We start from the raw sequence: 5,824 nt of genomic DNA, 5'->3' as shown, positions 1-5,824 counted from the left end.
ATGCACACCCTCAGCACACTTCGGGGCCCGGTGGCCGCGGCGGGACGGAGGGGGCGGGCCCGGTGAGGGGAGCGGGGCTTGTGGCCGTGGCGGGAGGGCGCGAGGCTGCCCCTCCGCCTGTGCGGAGCTTGGGCATTTTGGGCTCTCCGGCTTCTCCCCTGCCCTCCTTTAACGTTCGTCCATCAGTGCCACGGCTTTGCAGGCTCTGCTGAATTTAGCGGATAAGATGCAATTCTTTGCACCCGTCAAACCCGCCTCTCTGTTTTTTGTGATGATGGTAGGGAGTAGGAAGAAGGACTGGTTGTAATGGAAATAAATTGCATCTCATAGACTCGTGTCAGCTCGAAAGAAGCAAGCCATTTTGGAAGTCAAGTTCGTAAGGCACTTACCGACGTTTTGGTACGAGAGTGCAGTTAAATAGATGCAAAATGAAGGCGGGGTAATTTTACACACACACACACACACACACACACACACACACACACGGGAGACCCATAAAAAAAAATCTAAATCTATGATCTTCAGCTGCACCTTGAATTTCTTCCTATCTGAAAAGACCTAGAATGAAAGAGGAGATAAAAAGGGAAAGGTGCGATTAGTTAAAGTCAGGTTTCTGCCATTTGGGGAACCCGAGCAAGAAGTTAGAAAAAAGAAGAAGTGGTGTCAGGAGAGCAAAGGACAACAAATTTATTATAATAGTTTAAGATAGGAGAAAAGATGAGGTATACCATGTCATTTGGTCTTCAGGAAATTTATGCCAACCATTCCTAGATTAAAAATTGCAGCACCACAAATTCTCAGGAGCCCTTAGGTGCTTGTGAAGCCTGCCTGTGAACCATTTCAAGGCCTAACTGGGGAAATGATGCTTGTTTATGCTACTTGGCTACTATGGTGGGCGGGGAAACGGAAGCTTTCACACTGTTTCCTTTTACTAAGTAAAGGTGTTACTCATAAACTATTAGGGTCTTTTTTTCCCTTACGATGAAACTACTAGACTTTATTAAATTTAGAGTGAAAATTGCTTCTTAGTATTAATGGGCAGTTGAAGTTTTCTCGTAGTTTGCAGGATTTTGGTTAGTCGTTCACTGGACATGTTCAGACTTAGGAGGGTGGCTAATGGCGAGCTATCTTTGTCTTTGAAAGTTCTGTTGGAACAGGCCCATCCACGTTTGTTTAAGGAAATGAAAGTGGTCAGAGAAGCACTTTTTCTCAGTAGACTGGGCGCTAAGGGGACTCTACCAGTTCAGTCACGGTTGCTTCTGCCTCAGTGCCACTGTGGTGGGTGAGGCACTTCAGCCCGCTGATAAATAGTACACAGTACACGGGATACAGGATACATGCATAAAGGCCTTGTGCGGAAAGAACAAGAAAGCAACATTCACAGAAGAAACAAACCAAAGCTGTTCGTCTTAGAAAGGGTAGCCTCCAGTACTGTGTTTAAGCTAGCCTGTGGTATTTTGTTTTGCTAGCCCTAAAAACAAACAAAAATAGTGAAACTATGATAACTTTTTTTCTCATAGTAAATGGCGGTTGCTTGAGTATTTAAGCATCTTTAGTCCCAATATTCATCAGTTTCCAAGTACTTTATGAGCCACGAAATGCAATAAGGAAGATGATGTGCTGACTTGGGATCACGGTGTGCATAGCTATTCTTCAATGGAGGAATATATTGTTGAGCATGTATCTTGACATTTGAATAGATAAGCAGTGTTTCCATGGATCCAAAACTCCTCTACAAAGGGCTTCTAAGACTAAAACAATTGAGGTTACTCAGAGACCAATGAAAAATAAGTTAAACTCAGTAGAATGAAATGAAATTTTCTTGGAATTGGGAATGAAACAGTCTTGTCTGCTGCAAAAGGTAAAATAGACTAACGTTTAAAATTTATATTATCAGGCTTGTCTATGATAGTGCACATCTCTAATCCCAACACTTGGGAGACAGAGGCAGGCAGATCTCTCTGAGTTTGAGGCCCGCCTGATCTACAAATCGAGTTCCAAGACAGCCAAAGCTACTCTGAGAAACCCTATCTCGAACCCCTCCCCTCAAAGTGTGTTATTGGGGTGTTGGGGGAAATGCACAGCTTTGTGTAGTAGGTGCTCTGCAACCTATATTGGGTTCTGGGGGTGGGGTTCATGTCACTAGGTTGACAACATACGAGAGCCTTTCTTGCTGAGCCATCTTGTATACTCCTAACCTTGCTTTGCTCGCTCTCTCTCTCTCTCTCTCTCTCTCTCTCTCTCTCTCTCTCTCTCTCTCTCTCTCTATCAAGTCAGGGTTTCTCTGTAGCTTTTTGGAGCCTGTCCTGGAACCTGGAATGCACTCTGTAGACCAGGCTGGCTTCAAACTCATTGAGATCCTCCTGTGTCTGCCTCCCGAGTACTGGGATTAAAGGCATATGCCAACACCACCTGGCCTAATCTTGCTTTTGTTTCTCTTTTCTTATTTTATTTTACATAATCACTGTGTTGCCTTTGAAGGTTATTTGTATTATTACTCTCTTTAGAAACAAAACTCGCATATGGGTTGTTATTTTTTGTTGGTTCTCTGGCATGTTTTTGCTGTTTGTGGTGCTAGAAATTGAGTCCAGGTTTCCCTACATGGTAGGAAAGTTAGATCCCAGGCCAAGTGTGTGGAATTGTGCTCTTCACTACCATAAAGGCTCCCCTTTCTTACAGCAGCAGAGTAGCAAAAGTTGGTGACTGTTTTAAACATTATTTCCCTGAAAACTGTAGAATGTGCAGATTTGCTGGGGTTTTCAAATATTTCTAACTGAAATCTCAATAATTTTTATTTATTGCATATATACAAAGAACATTTATTATGTTAAATTTCAGTGTGAAATGCTAACATAGTAAAAAATAATGCATATCAAGACCTTATAATCTAGTAGCAAAGGTAGCTCATGTGATCAGAAAGTTATGATTAAAAGAGAAAGATTTAGGTTCCACTTTAAACAGTGACAGTAAAATGAACAGAAGAAATTTTCTCTGCTCTTTGTAAAGAACATTAAGTAGCTACCTTTTGAACAACCCAGTACCCTAGAATGGCAAGGAGAACATGGCATTGCCATCCAGGGTAGCAGTTAAGGGCTGGCTGGTACTTAGAAACGAACTATGGAAACTGCTGTCATAGTTACCTCTCTGTCTTTGCCACCGCAGGTAAAAATTGAAAGTATTCTTTATGTATCGAAAGATAGAGAGGCATAAAACTTCCTGGAAAAGAAAAATCCCATAAGCTGGTGAGAATGGTGTTAATGACTTCATTAACGAATCCCTGAAGAATAAAATTCTGTGAATGTGGATGGCTAAGGCAGGTGCTGGCGATGGGGTGTGATCCAGCCAAGAGAAAACTGAGAGACTCTCCCCATGGAGGGCATTCAGATGGACAGCCTGTTTTGAAGAGACAGCTCTGAAAGTGGGAAGAGGATAGAACCACAAAGCTTACCCTGCGTCCTTACATGTTTTAGAATTGATGCAAACTTAGGAAACCCCATCCCCTGTGTTTTCTTTGGTTTGGCTTAAAGGTAATTATCTTTTCTTAGAGAGAGAGAGAGAGAGAGAGAGAACGAGAACACCAAAATGGCCATGTATGGGAGGACAACCAGAGTGGGTTCTCCCCTCCCAGCCTGGGTTTCGGGGTCAGTTTCAGGTGGATGGGCTTGCATGGCCAGCCCTTTGCCCCATGAGCCAGCTCACCAGCCTTTTAAATTTCCTACGTTTCCCAAGTTTTACATACAGTGTGCCTTTTCGCATTGTCTGCTCCATAGTATTAACAAAAGTTTTACTGTTTGCTATTCATGGCCATCCACCACTCTGCTAAAACTTTGTTAAAGATGCCTGCTTTGTATCTGATACCTATTTGTAGTGAGCTACTGTGAAATGCCCATTAGATAACCATAAATGAGAGCCCTCCGCTTTCCAAAGCAGTAGTATTGTGTGAGTGTTGAAATTTGTTTTATTGTTATTACATTGCTTTAGCCAGTATATTAGTGGAATTTTCTAAAAAAATATTCTGTTTCTAATTTCTTAATCATTCCTTCCCACCCTCTTTTAAATCAGATCTTTCTAACCCTTGAACTTAGTCTTCCTTGCAGCGTGTCTTCAGTTTTTATTTCTTTGCCTCTCTCCCTCATCACGGATTTTCCTCTTTACCTGACACTGGTGGATGGGGGAGGGGTGATGAACGGAGGACTCAGAGCCTTAAAACATCTCTAGGCTAGCCCACTGCTGTACAGAATCACTGCTAAACAAAGCAGCTTTTTCTAGTTGGTTGCTATAGAGACAAATGACATTAAATGGAGTTACATTTGGCAGAGTCTAAGCAAGTAGGCTTTGCAAGACTGGGGCCCTCATATGCATGGCCTTTTAAAGGCAAAGTCTAGAAAGGGTACAGCAGGTTTCACAAATGAGCTAATGAGTTATTAATTGGTAGATGTTGCCCAAGTACCCTTAAGTATGCTTACACAGTATTTTTTAAAAATATAGCTTAATTGAGATATAACTCATAATATATTCCCTCATTTAAGGTATCTAACTTAATCACTTTTAAAAGATATTCAGGATTGTGTTATGTAAGCATCACCATAACTATGGAGTATTTTCATCATCTCAAGAAGCTATTTTGGCCCTGACATGATAGTTTATACCTATAATCCCAGCAATCAGAAGTCTGAGGCAGAAGGATGGCTACTTCAAGTGCATCCTGGGCTGCATAGCAATATGTTGTCTCAAGAGGCAAACACCGCTGAGCATGGTGGTATGGAGCGTTAATCCCACCCAGCACAGAAGACCAAGGCAGGCAATTAGTGCAATGCCAACCAGGTCTACATAGAATTCCAAGCTGGCCAAGCCTACCTAGTTAATCTCTATCTATATCTAGTAATATCTATCTATCTATCTATCTATCTATCTATCTATCTATCTATCTATCTATCTATTTATCTAAAGATGCATATCGATAGGTAGGTAGGTAGGTAGGTAGGTAGGTAGGTAGGTAGACAGACAGACAGACAGACAGATAGATATCTATTAATCCCTGTGTTGCATTTATTATAATCTCATTTTATGTGCATATATTATAATTTCATTTTTCTTAACAGCTGAATAATATTCAATTATGTAAATGCACATTTTCATTGTCCTTTCATAAGTTGGTGGAGATCTAGGCAATTTCCAATCTGTAGCTATTATGAACAAATGTCTCTGTCATAGGATGTAGAGTCCTTTAGGTATGTGGCCAATAGCAGTGTAGCTAAATCTTCAGGTAGATCTGTTCCCAGCTTCCTGAGGAACTACCACCCTGATTTCCATAGAGGCTGTGGCAGTTGCACTTTCATCAGCAATGAGTTAGCATTCCCCTTTCCCACATCTTTGTCAGGATATGCTATCATTTGTTTTATTATTGATTTTGGCCACTCTGACTGGTATAAGATGAAATCTCAAAGTTTTGATTTGTATTTTCCTGATGGCTAAGATTGTCGAACATTTTTCAAAGTGTTTCTTAGCCATTTGTGTTTCATCTTTTGAGAAAACTATTTAGTTCTCTACCCAAATTTTTATTGACTTGTTTTCTTGATGTTCAGGATTTTTGGTTCTTTATATGTTCTATGTATACTCACCCTCTATAATTGGGATTTCTTTTTTCTGTAGGCTGCTGCTTTGCTTGGAAAATGGTATCATTTGCTCTGCAGAAACTGTTTACTTTCATAAGGTGCCACATACTAATTGTTGATATTGGTGCCTGTGCTTTTGATGATCTGTAAAGAAAGTAATTTCTTGTGCCAATGAGTTCAAGCCTACTCACTGTTGAAATAAGGAGCGG

At 41.0% G+C, this 5,824-nt stretch overlaps 1 protein-coding gene across 1 annotated transcript in view; it reads left to right on the top strand.

Moving 5' to 3' along the window:
* Mcm9 (minichromosome maintenance 9 homologous recombination repair factor) overlaps nucleotides 1-5,824 on the top strand; it is a 71,881-nt gene that overhangs the window by 30,988 nt on the left and 35,069 nt on the right. The window lies entirely within an intron of this gene.

This window comes from Microtus ochrogaster, linkage group LG9 (assembly GCF_000317375.1).
Source record: "Microtus ochrogaster isolate Prairie Vole_2 linkage group LG9, MicOch1.0, whole genome shotgun sequence".
Taxonomy (NCBI): Eukaryota; Metazoa; Chordata; class Mammalia; order Rodentia; family Cricetidae; genus Microtus; species Microtus ochrogaster.
Note: the sequence above shows the minus strand (reverse complement) of the source record. Positions and strands in the feature narration are given on the sequence as shown.